The sequence below is a fragment of the Arachis hypogaea genome, unplaced genomic scaffold (assembly GCF_003086295.3).
Source record: "Arachis hypogaea cultivar Tifrunner unplaced genomic scaffold, arahy.Tifrunner.gnm2.J5K5 arahy.Tifrunner.gnm2.scaffold_53, whole genome shotgun sequence".
In the NCBI taxonomy this organism is placed as follows: Eukaryota; Viridiplantae; Streptophyta; class Magnoliopsida; order Fabales; family Fabaceae; genus Arachis; species Arachis hypogaea.
In genome coordinates, this window is record NW_027255482.1 from 14,754 (window position 1) to 28,741 (window position 13,988).

At 38.4% G+C, this 13,988-nt stretch overlaps 2 non-coding genes across 2 annotated transcripts; both read right to left on the reverse strand.

Moving 5' to 3' along the window:
• Positions 1-6,198: 6,198 nt before the first annotated feature.
• Positions 6,199-6,306, reverse strand: LOC114927207 (small nucleolar RNA R71). Its single transcript, XR_003817591.1, has one exon. It is a non-coding gene; the product is annotated as a small nucleolar RNA R71 (small nucleolar RNA).
• A 7,118-nt stretch (positions 6,307-13,424) lies between these two features.
• Positions 13,425-13,532, reverse strand: LOC114927208 (small nucleolar RNA R71). The gene has a single exon (XR_003817592.1). It is a non-coding gene; the product is annotated as a small nucleolar RNA R71 (small nucleolar RNA).
• Between the last annotated feature and the right edge of the window lie 456 nt (positions 13,533-13,988).

The following is a 13,988-nucleotide window of genomic DNA, read 5'->3' on the forward strand; positions in this document are numbered from 1 at the left end:
CATTGAACCCTTACTAGTGGTGTATATCACTCTAACTCTCAAGTGTCTAGGGTTGATCGCTCTACTCTTCTTTAGTCATGCTTTCTATACTTTATTCTTCATCAAACCAATCAACAAATTTCTAGTATATCAATGCAAACATCATGAGGTCTTTTCAGGGTTGTAATGGGGCTAAGGTAAAGGTGAGGATACACGTATGGCCAAGTGAGCTATAATATGAATTTTTGACTAACCTAAGCTCTTACCTAACACACACACACTCTATGCAATTCTAAAATCATACCTAGCTACCCAAAATTCCCACTTTTGTATAATTCCCATACTCATGTACCAAATTTTCTTTAATTTTATCACATATGCATCGATCTTTTATTAGAACTTAACATTGGGGTAATTTTGTCCCCTTATTCACTTATTTACTTAATTAATTGAATATTGTTTGTTTTTTTTTTGGATTAAAAATATAAAAGCAACATAACATATCAATGCACATGGATTTTTTTTTTAATTTTCCTAGTTTTACATGAGTAGGTACCCAAATTTCCAATATTTTGTCAATGAAATACTGTACCCTTTCATCAACCCAAGTTCCAACAGTTCCCCACACTTAATTGACACAAAATTTCTAACTTAAGCTAACCAAAGATTCAAATAAGGTAATTACTTGTTTTTCCGCTTAAGGCTAGTGATGTGGTAAAATATAGAACAAATTGGGATTAAAAGGCTCAAGGTGGCTAACAAAGGTCATTGAAAGGGTAGGCTATTTGGGATAAGTGAGTTACAACAAATGATTGCCTTAGTCATATGCAAGGATGTAAATACACTAAATAATGGACATATAGAATGGAACAAAGCGAGGATTGCAGTCATAGAGAAGAAAACACACAAGAATCAAATATTATGGTTAAATAGTGTAACCATGTAGTTAAGCTCAAGTCTCACAGGTTGTATGTTCATAGCTATAATTTATGTTCCAAATACAACTTCAAACAAGTTTAACAAAAATTTTCAATTTAAATTAGTGAAATGCTATAAAAAGGGTCTTGAAAAGAAACTCATCACTTTAACCAAGTAAAATATACATGCAAACGATTATAATCATGCAATCTATCCTATCTAATAAAAGAAAAACTAAAAAGGTTGGTGTTAAGAGCTAGAGAAGTTACCTCCGGAAGTCAGGGACTGACTTCCCCACACTTAAAGCTTGGCACGGTCCTCCGTGTCATCAGTAAGGAGCAAGGGAGGGCTGGAAGCGTCACCTCTAGTGTCTGGTTCGCCTTGGGTGCCTGTACTACTGGATGAAGGGGAGTTTGTGGTGTCCTTTGGTTCTTAAGGTGGGTGTGTACCAAGTATGAGTTCCTTCAGGTAGTCGTATCGGCGCTTGTTGTGGCGCTCCATTTGCTCCAATTGCCGATCTTACCGGTTGAGCCTCTCAAGAATCTGAAGGAAGATTTAATGGGTAGATGGTGCTTGTGGTGTAGAAGATGGTGGAGTGGAGGAGGGAGGAGGATCCAAAGATGGATCTGCAGGCCAGCTTGCAGAGGGAACTGGCGGCCTGATGTACTTCCTGTTTAGGACATACTGATCCGCTATGGGGATCATGACTTTGTGTCTCCTGCCCGAGATGACACACCTGCTGCAGAGACTAAATCTGAAACCAAGGTGGGGAAAGGCAGGTTACACGCTATCTGTACGTATCCCATGGCATTCTGGATGTGTCGGGGCAGGTTGAGGGTTGCTCTGTCAGGATGCACCAGATGAGGACAGCCATGTCTGCTGTAAAGGTCGACTTGTGGGTGCTCGGAAAGACATAGTGGGACATGATTTGTGCCCACACGCAAGCCTCCAGGGTGAGTGTCTGGGCTGGGATGCTCTTAGGTCGAGTCCTATGCTGTCCGTAGATCCACTTGCTGCCAGGTTGTGCTATGACACCAAGGACACTATTCCAGTCGAACTGGTATGTTTGGTGCTTGAGAGAGGCCTCTTGATAGGTGTCCCATCCCTCTGGACTAGGTGGAAGGTCCAATATTCTCTGTATGGCACTCTCGGAGACAGGGACTTGCTGATGACGAACGTAGACAGTTTGCAGAGTAGGCGAGTGGAAGTTTGAGTAAAACTCAATGACCCATGATAAGTTGGTCTCTCGCAGCTGTCTTTTTAAAAATCCCCATTGTCTCCTTTCTATGCGGGGCTCCACAAAATCAACAATGTATGTTGGGACAATGAGCAGACGCTCATTGTTGTAGTTCCTCTTAGCTAGGATGGGGAACATCTGTTCGCAATAATGGTTAGCAAACCGTGTGGAGTCTCGGGCGGAAAAGGCTTTCTTTGATTCATCAACTTTAATGATCCTTTTCACCCGCTTTGTTGGTGGCTTGACACTGGTAGATGGAAGTGCCTTTGCCAGTGTTCTCCTGGTTCCTCTCCTTGCTAGGGTCTTATCAGGGGCCTTCTCTTTTCCTTTCTTGGTACCCATGCCTAAAGAAGAAAAAAAAGGGGGAATATTAAATATAGATACTAAGACCGGAAGGGAGGAAATTCCAAGTGATAATGAATGCCAAAGGAAAGATGTTAGCCCAACAACATGGTAGCTACAACATGTATGTAAGACAACAATAAAGATCAAGAAGGCAATTCATAAACTTAGATGCAAGATGGTAAAAGCATGCAAGTAATAGGCATGAGAAACATGAATCAAGCATCAAGTGATAAGTGTGCCAAATAAAGGAGCATATGTAATAATGACAATTTTGAATGATATTCTCAAATACATGTTGATGAGCAGATAATTTATACGCTTTTTGGCATTGTTTTTAGTATGTTTTTAGTATATTTTAATTAGTTTTTATTATATTTTTATTAGTTTTTATTTAAAAATCATATTTCTAGACTTTACTATGAGTTTGTGTGTTTTTCTGTAATTTCAGGTATTTTCTGGCTGAAATTGAGGGACCTGAGCAAAAATCTTATTCAGAGGCTGAAAAAGGACTGCAGATGCTGTTGGATTCTGACCTTCCTTTACTCAAAATGGATTTTCTGGAGCTACAGAGGCCCAATTGGCGCGCTCTCAATTGCGTTGGAACGTAGACATCCTGGGCTTTTCAGCAATATATAATAGTCCATACTTTGCTTGAGATTTGATGGCCCAAATAGGCGTTCTAAGTCAGCTCAAGAATTCTGGCGTTTAACTCCAAGACTGGCACAAAAGCTGGAGTTAAACACCCAAACTGGCACAAAAGCTGGCGTTTAACTCCAAGAAAAGTCTCTACACATGGAAGTGTAAATGATCAGCCCAAGCACACACCAAGTGGGCCCGGAAGAAGATTTCTGCATTAATTACTCATTTCTGTAACCCTAGGCTACTAGTTTTCTATAAATAGGACCTTTTGCTATTGTATTTTCATCTTTGGATTATCTTTTGATCCTTTAATCACGTTTGGGAGGCTGGCCATTTGGCCATGCCTAGACCTTGTTCTTATGTATTTTCAACGGTGGAGTTTCTACACACCATAGATTAAGGTGTGGAGCTCTGCTGTTCTTCATGAATTAATACAAGTACTATTGTTTTTCTATTCAACTCAAGTCTATTTCTTCTCCAAGATATTCATTCGTTCTTCAACTTGATGAATGTGATGATCTATGACACTCATCATCATTCTCACCTATGAACATGTGCCTGACAACCACCTCTGTTCTACTAGCAATGGCTTGAATGCGTATCTCTTGGGTTTCTAATCTAAGATTGGAATCTTCGTGGCATAGGCTAGAATTATTGGTGGCCATTCCTGAGATCTGGAAAGTCTAAACCTTGTGTGTGGTATTCCGAGTAGGATCTGGGAAGGGATGATTGTGACAAGCTTCAAACTCGCGATTGTGGGGCGTGTGACAGACGCAAAAGGATCAATGGATCCTATTCCGACATGATCGAGAACCGACAACTGATTAGCCGATGTTGTGACAGAGCATCAGGACCATTTTCACTAAGAGGACGGGATGTAGCCATTGACAACGGTGATGCCCAACATAAAGCTTGCCATGGAAAGGAGTATGAATGATTGGAAGAAGGCAATAGGAAAGCAGAGGTTCAAGGGGAACAAAGCATCTTCATACACTTATCTGAAATCCACCAATGTATTACATAAGTATCTCTATCTTTATTTTATGTTTTATTCATCTTTTAATTATCAATCCTCCATCACCATTTGAATCTGCCTGACTGAGATTTACAAGATGACCATACCTTGCTTCAAGCCGACAATCTCCGTGGGATCGACCCTTACTCACGTAAGGTTTATTACTTGGACGACCCAGTGCACTTGCTGGTTAGTTATGCGAAATTGTGACAAAGTGTGATTCACGTTTGAGAGCTCCAAGTCTTTGGCACCATTGTTGATGATCACAATTTCGTGCACCAAGTTTTTGGCGTCGTTGCCGGGGAAGGAACAAATGAACAAACAACAATTTCGCATTTGTTTCCGGCAACAACAGTGCCAAGTTTGGTCCGGCAACAACACCAAATTTTTGGCGTCGTTGCCGGGGATTGTTCGAGTTTGGACAACTGACGGTTCATCTTGTTGCTTAGATTAGGTATCTTTTCTTCAGAATTTTTAAGAATGAATTCTAGAGTTTCAAGGTGATGTTCCCACCATCACAAAAGCTGATTGATTCTCATCAATTTAGCTATTGAATATAATGTCTTGCTGAAGCTTGGCCAAACATGTCTAATCCTTTTTAGACTGAAGCTTTAGACTAACATTGCATGATTCTTGTAATTCTTATTAAAAGTTTTGATTCCCTTTATTTTCTTTTCTATATAATTTTCAAAAAAAAATACAAAAAAAATGTTAAAATCATAAAACCCAAAATATTTTATGTTTCTTGTTTGAGTCTATTGTCTAATTTTAAGTTTGGTGTCAATTGCATGTCTTTATCCTTCTAAATTTCGAAAATTTATACATATTGTTCTTCATTGATCTTCAAGTTGTTCTTGATGATTTCATTGCTCTGATCTTCAAATTCTCTTGTTTTGTATGTTTTGTTGTTTCCTACATGCATTTTTACATTGTTATAGTCCTTAGTATACAAACTTTTAAGTTTGGTGTCTTGCATGCATTGTTTATTTGATCTTAGTTGCATTTTTATTGATTCCCATCATCAAAAATTCAAAAATATTTTTTAAAAACTATGTCTTTTCAAGTCAATAATAGAGAGAATTGAAGAATCAGAATATTCAGCAGAGGAATCAAACAGAAAAAGCCGGGCGTTCAAAACGCCCAGTGAAGAAGGAAAACTAGCGTTTAAACGCCAGCCAAGGTACCTGGCTGGGCGTTTAATGCCCAAAAAGGTAGAGATTTGGGCGTTAAACGCCAGAATGGGCACCATTCTGGGCGTTTAACGCCAGGATGACACTAGAGGGAAGATTTTGTTTTTAATTCACATTTTTTTCAAGTTTTCATAATTTTTCAAAATCAAATCTTTTTCAAATCATATCTTTTCAATCATATCTCTTTCAAAATCAATTTCTTTCCATTTTATATTTATTTTTACTATTTTCAAAAATCCTTGCTTCAATTCAAGATTTACTTCAAAATTTCAAGTTGTTACTTGCCTATTAAGAAAGGATCAAACTTTAAATTTTAGAATCATATCTTTTAATTTCTTGTTAGTCAAGTAATCAACTTTAATTTTTAAAACTTTCTCTTTTTAATTTGACTTTCAATCATATCTTCTCAATCATATCTTTTCAATCACATCTTTTTCAAAATTAATTTTCAATAATATCTTTTTGATTTCTAATTTCAAAATCTTTTCAAAAAAATCACTTAATTTCTTTCCCAATCTTAATTTTCGAAAATATCAATCAAATTTTCAAATTTCTTTTTATTATTTCAAAATCTTTTTAATTTATTTTCGAAAATTCTTCCCCTCTTCCCACAACCTTCTATTTAAGGGACTAAGACTCCTCATCAAGGTGCAATTCGAACTCTGTCCCTCTTGATAAGTTCGAATTCCCTCTTCTCCACCTCCTCCTTCTACTCTTCTTTTCCTTTGACACCTCAAGGAATCTCTATACTGTGACATAGAGGATTCCCTACTTTCTTGTTCTCTTCTCTTTCATATGAGCAGGAGCAAAGATAAAGGCATACTTGTTTAAGCTGATCCTAAACATGAAAGGACCTTGAAGAGAAAGCTTAGAGTAAGCTTAGAGTGGAAGTCCAAACCGTTAGACAGAAGGATGGTGAGTCCCTCTATGAAGCTTGGGAGAGATACAAGTAATTGATCAGAAGGTGCCCTTCTGACATGCTTTCAGAATGGAGCATCATAGGAATCTTCTATGATGGTCTGTCTGAACTATCCAAGATGTCATTGGATAGCTCTGCTGGAGGATCTCTTCATCTGAAGAAGACGCCTGCAGAAGCTCAAGAACTCATTGAAATGGTTGCAAATAACCAATTCATGTACACCTCTGAAAGGAATCCTGTGAATAATGGGTCAACTCAGAAGAAAGGAGTTCTTGAGATTGATACTCTGAATGCCATATTGGCTCAGAATAAAATATTGACCCAACAAGTCAATATGATTTCTCAGAGTCTGTCTGAAATGCAAGTAGCAACAGGCAGTACTAAGGAAGCTTCCTCTGAAGAAGAAGCTTATGATCCTGAGAACCCAGCAATGGAAGAGGTGAATTACATGAGAGAATCCTATGGAAACACCTATAATCCTTCATGGAGAAATCATCCAAATCTCTCATGGAAGGATCAACAGAGACCTCAACAAGGTTTCAACAACAAAAATGGTGGAAGAAACAAGTTTAGCAATAGCAAGCCTTTTCCATCATCTTCTCAGCAACAGATAGAGAATTCTAAGCAAAACCCCTCTGACTTAACAACCATTATCTCTGATCTAATCAAAACCACTCAAAGTTTCATGACTGAAACAAGGTCCTCCATTAGAAATTTGGAGGCACAATTGGGTCAGTTGAGTAAGAAAATTACTAAACTCCCTCCTAGCACTCTCCCAAGCAATACAGAAGAGAATCCAAAAAGAGAGTGCAAGGCCATAACCACATCTCACATGGCCGAACATGGATAGGAGGAAGAGGCAGTGATTCCCACTGAGGAAGACCTCAATGGACGCCCACTGACCTCTATGGAGTTCCCTAATGAGGAACCATGGGAATCTGAGGCTCATTCTGAGACCATAGAGATTCCATTAAATTTACTTTTGCCATTCATGAGCTCTAATGAGTATTCTTCCTCTGAAGAGGATGAAGATGTCACTGAAGAGCAAGTTGCTAAGTACCTTGGAGCAATCATAAAGCTAAATGACAAGTTATTTGGTAATGAGACTTGGGAGAATGAACCTCCATTGCTCATCAAAGAACTAGATGACTTGACTAGGCAGAGATTACCTCTGAAGAGACAAGATCATGGAAAATTCTCAATACCTTGTACCATAGGCACCATGACCTTTGAGAAGGCTCTGTGTGACCTAGGATCAAGCATAAAGCTCATGCCTCTCTCTATAATGGAAAAGCTAGGGATCATTGAGGTACAAGCTGCAAGAATCTCACTAGAGATGGCAGACAATTCAAAGAAACAGGCTTATGGACTTGTAGAGGATGTCTTGGTGAAGGTTGAAGACCATCACATCCCTGCTGATTTCATAGTCCAAGAGACTGGGAAGTGTATGGATGAATCCATCATCCTTGGCAGACCCTTCCTAGCCACAGCAAAAGCTGTGATTGATGTTGACAGAGGAGAATTGATCATTCAAGTGAATAAAGACTCCCTTGTGTTTAAAGCTCAAGGATATCCCTCTGTCACCATGGAGAGGAAGCATGAAGAGCTTCTCTCAATACAGAGTCAAACAGAGCCCCCACAGTCAAACTCTAAGTTTGGTGTTGGGAGGCCACAACCAAACTCTAAGTTTGGTGTTGAACCCCCACATTCAAACTCTAAGTTTGGTGTTGGGAGGTTTCAACATTGCTCTGAACATCTGTGAGGCTCCATGAGAGCCCACTGTCAAGCTATTGACATTAAAGAAGCGCTTGTTGGGAGGCAACCCAATCGTTACTATTCTATGATAGTTTTCTATTTTCTATTTTCTATGTTTTCTGTAGGTTGATGATCATGTGAAGTCACAAAAATAATTGAAAAAGCAAAAATAAAGTGAAAAACAAAATGAAAAATAGAACACCCTGGAGGAGACAGTTACTGGCATTTAAATGCCAGTAAAGGTAGCAGAATGGGCGTTAAACGCCCAGTCTGGCACCATTCTGGGCGTTTAACGCCAGAAATGGGCACCAGACTGGCGTTTAACGCCAGGAATGGGCAAGAAGCTGGCGTTAAATGCCAGAAATGGGCAGCAGCCTGGCGTTTAACGCCAGGATTGGCAGAAAGGGGTGTTTTGCACGCCACTTGGTGCAGGGATGAGATATCCTTGACACCTCAGGATCTGTGGACCCCACAGGATCCCCACCTAGCCCACCACTCTCTCTCTTCTTCACCCATTCAGCAAACACCTCAATACCTCTTCCCCAAAAACCCCTCACCTATCAAATCCCACCATTCTCTTCACCACTCACATCCATCCTTCATAAAACCCCACCTACCTCACCATCCAAATTCAAACCACTTTCCCTCCCAAACCCACCCATAATGGCCAAACCATACACACCCCTCTCACCCCTATATAAACCCATTTTCACTCCTTCATTTTCACACAACCTAAACACCACTTCTCCCCCTTGGCCAAACCACAAAGCCCACTCTATCTCCTCTATTTCTTCTTCCTCTACTCTATTCTTTCTTCTTTTGCTCGAGGACGAGCAACCTTCTAAGTTTGGTGTGGTAAAAGCTAAAGCTTTTTATTTTTCCATAACCATTTATGGCACCAAAGGCCGGAGAAACCTCTAGAAAGAGGAAAAGGAAGGCAAAAGCTTCCACCTCTGAGTCATGGGAGATGGAGAGATTCCTCTCAAGGGTGCATCAAGACCACTTCTATGAAGTTGTGGCCAAGAAGAAAGTGATCCCCGAGGTCCCTTTTAAGCTCAAAAAGGGCGAATATCTGCAGATCCGACATGAGATTCGAAGAAGAGGTTGGGAAGTTCTCACCAACCCCATTCAACAAGTCAGAATCTTAATGGTTCAAGAGTTCTATGCCAATGCATGGATCACCAAGAACCATGATCAAAGTGTGAACCCGAACCCTAAGAATTGGCTTACAATGGCCCGAGGGAAATACTTGGATTTTAATCCGGAAAATGTAAGGTTGGCATTCAACTTACCCATGATGCAAGGAGATGCACACCCCTACACTAGAAGGGTCAACTTTGATCAAAGGTTGGACCAAGTCCTCATGGACATATGTGAAGAGGGCGCTTGATGAGCGGATAATTTATACGCTTTTTGGCATTATTTTTAGTATGTTTTTAGTAGAATCTAGTTACTTTTAGGGATGTTTTCATTAGTTTTTATGTTAAATTCACATTTCTGGACTTTACTATGAGTTTGTGTATTTTTTTGTGATTTTAGGTATTTTCTGGCTGAAATTGAGGGACTTGAGCAAAAATCAGATTCAGAGGTTGAAGAAGGATTGCTGATGTTGTTGGATTCTAACCTCCCTGCACTCAAAATAGATTTTCTGGAGCTACAAAACTCAAAATGGCGCGCTTCTAATTGCATTGGAAAGTAGACATCCAGGGCTTTCCATCAATATATAATAGTCCATACTTTGCTCAAGTTTAGACGATGCAAACTGGCGTTCAACACCAGCTCTCTGCCCAATTCTGGCGTCCAGCGCCAGAAACAAGTTGCAAAGTGGAGTTCAACGCCCAAACTGGCACAAAAGCTGGCGTTCAACTCGAAGAATGACCTCTCCACGTGTAGACTTCAAGCTCAGCCCAAGCACACACCAAGTGGGCCCCAGAAGTGGATTTATACATCAATTACTTACTTCTGTAAACCCTAGTGACTAGTTTATTATAAATAGAACTTTTTATCATTGTATTCGTAGTCTTGGTTACTCCGGTTCCCCTCTGGGGCCGAGACCAATGAACTCCATTATCACTTATGTATTTTCAATGGTAGAGTTTCTGCACTCCATAGATTAAGGTGTGGAGCTCTGCTGTTCCTCAAAGATTAATGCAAAGCACTTCTGTTTTCTATTCAATTCATCTTATTTCGCTTCTAAGATATTCATTCGCACTTCAACCTGAATGTGATGAACGTGACAATCATCATCATTCCCTATGAATGTGTGCCTGACAACCACTTCCGTTCTACATTAGATTGAATGAGTATCTCTTAGATCTCTTAATCAGAATCTTCGTGGTATAAGCTAGATTGATGGCGGCATTCATGAGAGTCCGGAAAGTCTAAACCTTGTCCGTGGTATTCCGAGTAGGACTCTGGGATTGAATGACTGTGACGAACTCCAAACTCGCGAGTGCTGGGCGTAGTGACAGACGCAAAACGATAGTAAATTCTATTCCAGTATGATCGAGAACCTCCAAGATGATTAGCCATGCAGTGACAGCGCATCGGACCATTTTCACAGAGAGGAATAGGATGCAACCAACGACAAGGGTGATGCCTCCAGACGATTAGCCGTGCTGTGACAGAGCATTTGGACCATTTTCTCGAGAGGATTGAAAGTAGCCATTGGCACCGGTGACATCCTTACACAAAGCCAGCCATAGAAAGGAGTAAAACTGATTGGATGAAGACAGCAGGAAAGCAGAGGTTCAGAGGAATGAATGCATCTCCATACGCTTATCTGAAATTCTTACCAATGATTTACATAAGTATTTCTATCCTTATTTTAGTATTAATTTCGAAAACTCCATAACTATTTTATATCCGCCTGACTGAGATTTACAAGGTGACCATAGCTTGCTTCATACGAACAATCTCTGTGGGATCAACCCTTACTCACGTAAGGTTTATTACATGGACGACCCAGTGCACTTGCTGGTTAGTTATGTGAAGTTGTGAAGATATGTTTAGACCATGGTTCTGTGCATCCGTTTTTGGTGCCATCGCCAGGGAATCAATTTCGAGCAATAATTCACAACCTGAGTAACAATTTCGCATACCAAGTTTTTGGCGCCGTTGCCGGGGATTGTTCGACTTTGGACAACTGACGGTTCATCTTGTTGCTCAGATTAGGTAATTTTCTTTTTGTTTTATTTTCAAAAATTTTTCAAAAATCTTTCAAAGATTTTCTCATCTGTTTTCGAAAAAATAAAAAAATGTTTTCAAAAATATTTTTTTCTTCAGAATTTTTAAGAATGAATTATAGTGTTTCATGAAGCATGTTGAAGCCCGGCTGGCTATAAAGCCATGTCTCAATTCTTTTGGACTCAAGAGAATAGCTTCTTTATCTTTCTTAGCAAATTGGCTGCTGAATGTAAAGTTCTACTAAAGCTTGGCTGGCTATTAAGCCATGCCTGACCCTTTGATTGGAGCTTTAGACTAAAGAGCATAAGATTCCTGGAAGTCATATTAAGAATTTCGGAATCCTTATTTTTCTTTTTCAAAATGATTTTCGAAAAAAAATTAAAAGAAAATACAAAAAAAAATTTAGAAAATCATAAAAATCAAAAATATTTTTTGTGTTTCTTGTTTGAGTCTTGAGTCATGTTATAAGTTTGGTGTCAATTGCATGTTCATCTTGCATTTTTCGAAAAAATTCATGCATTCATAGTGTTCTTCATGATCTTCAAGTTGTTCTTGGTAAGTCTTCTTGTTTGATCTTTGCAATTGCATGTTTTGTGTCTTTTCTTGTTTTTCATATGCATTCCTGAATTCTTTATGTCTAAGCATTAAAGAATTCTAAGTTTGGTGTCTTGCATGTTTTCTTTGCATTAAAAATTTTTCAAAAATGTGTTCTTGATGTTCATCATGATCTTCATAGTGTTCTTGGTGTTCATCTTGACATTCATAGCATTCTTGCATGCATTCATTGTTTTGATCCATAACTTTCATGCATTGCATCATTTTTCTTGTTTTTCTCTCTCATCATAAAAATTTAAAAATAAAAAAAATATCTTTCCCTTTTTCTCAAAATTTCGAAAATTAGATTTGACTTTTTCAAAAATTTTTAAAATCTAGTTTTTATGAGTCAAATCAAATTTTCAATTTAAAAAAATCTTATCTTTTTCTTAATTTTACATCATATTTTCGAAAATAACATCATCAATTAATGTTTTGATTCAAAAATTTCAAGTTTGTTACTTACTTGTTAAGAAAGATTCAAACTTTAAGTTCTAGAATCATATCTTGTGATTTCTTGTGAATCAAGTCATTAATTGAGATTTTAAAAATCAAATCTTTTTCAAAAACTAATTTCTATCATATCTTTTCAAAAATATCTTCTTATCTTACCTTTTTCAAAAAAATGATTGCAAAATATCTTTTCTAACCTCCTAACTTCTTATCTTTTTAAAATTTGTTTCAACTAACTAACTAACTTTTTGTTTGTTTCTTACCTTTTTCAAAACTACCTAACTAACTCTCTCTCTCTAATTTTCGAAAAAATCTTCCCTCTTTTTCAAAATTTCTTTTTAATTAGACTAATTATTTTATTTTTTATTTGAATTTTCGAAAAACTACTAACCTTTTTCAAAAACTATTTTCGAAAATCACTAACTCTTTTTCAAAAATTATTTTCGAAAATTCTCTCCTCCTCTCATCCCTTTCTATTTATTTATTCATCTACTAACACTTCTCTTCATCTCACATCTCTGCTCCTATCATCACCTTTGTGTTTGGATTCTTCATTCTTCTTCACCCCTATTCCTTTTCTTCTTCTACTAACAATAAGGAACCTCTTTACTGTGACATAGAGGATTCCTCTTCTTTTCTTTTTCTCTTCTCTTTCTTATGAGCAGGGACAAAGAAAAAAACATTCTTGTTGAAGCTGATCCAGAACCTGAAAGGACTCTGAAGAGAAAACTAAGAGAAGCTAAATTACAACAATCCAGAGACAACCTTATTGAAAATTTCGAACAAGTAAAGGAGATGGCAGCCGAACCCAACAACAAAAATGCAAGGAGAATGCTTGGTGACTTTACTGCACCTAATTCCAATTTACATGGAAGAAGCATCTCCATTCCTACCATTGGAGCAAACAATTTTGAGCTGAAACCTCAGCTAGTTTCTCTGATGCAGCAGAACTGCAAGTTTCATGGACTTCCATCTGAAGATCCTTTTCAGTTCTTAACTGAATTCTTGCAGATCTGTGATACTATTAAGACTAATGGAGTAGATCCTGAAGTCTACAGGCTCATGCTTTTTCCTTTTGCTGTAAGAGACAGAGCTAGAATATGGTTGGACTCTCAACCCAAAGACAGCCTGAACTCTTGGGATAAGCTAATCACGGCTTTCTTAGCCAAGTTCTTTCCTCTTCAAAAACTGAGCAAGCTTAGAGCTAATGTTCAAACCTTCAGACAAAAAGAAGGTGAATTCCTCTATGAAGCTTGGGAAAGATACAAGCAGTTGACCAAAAAGTGTCCTTCTGACATGCTTTCAGAATGGACCATCCTGGATATCTTCTATGATGGTTTATCTGAGCTATCAAAGATGTCATTGGATACTTATGCAGATGGATCCATTCACCTAAAGAAAACGCCTGCAGAAGCTCAAGAACTCATTGACATGGTTGCTAATAACCAGTTTATGTACACTTCTGAGAAGAATCCTGTGAGTAATGGGACGCCTATGAAGAAGGGAGTTCTTGAAATTGATACTCTGAATGCCATATTGGCTCAGAATAAAATATTGACTCAGCAAGTCAATATGATTTCTCAGAGTCTGAATGGAATGTAAGCTGCATCCAACAGTACTCAAGAGGCATCTTCTGAGGAAGAAGCTTATGATCCTGAGAACCCTGCAATAGCAGAGTTAAAATACATGGGTGAACCATATGGAAACACCTACAATCCATCATGGAGAAATCACCCAAATCTCTCATGGAAGGATCAA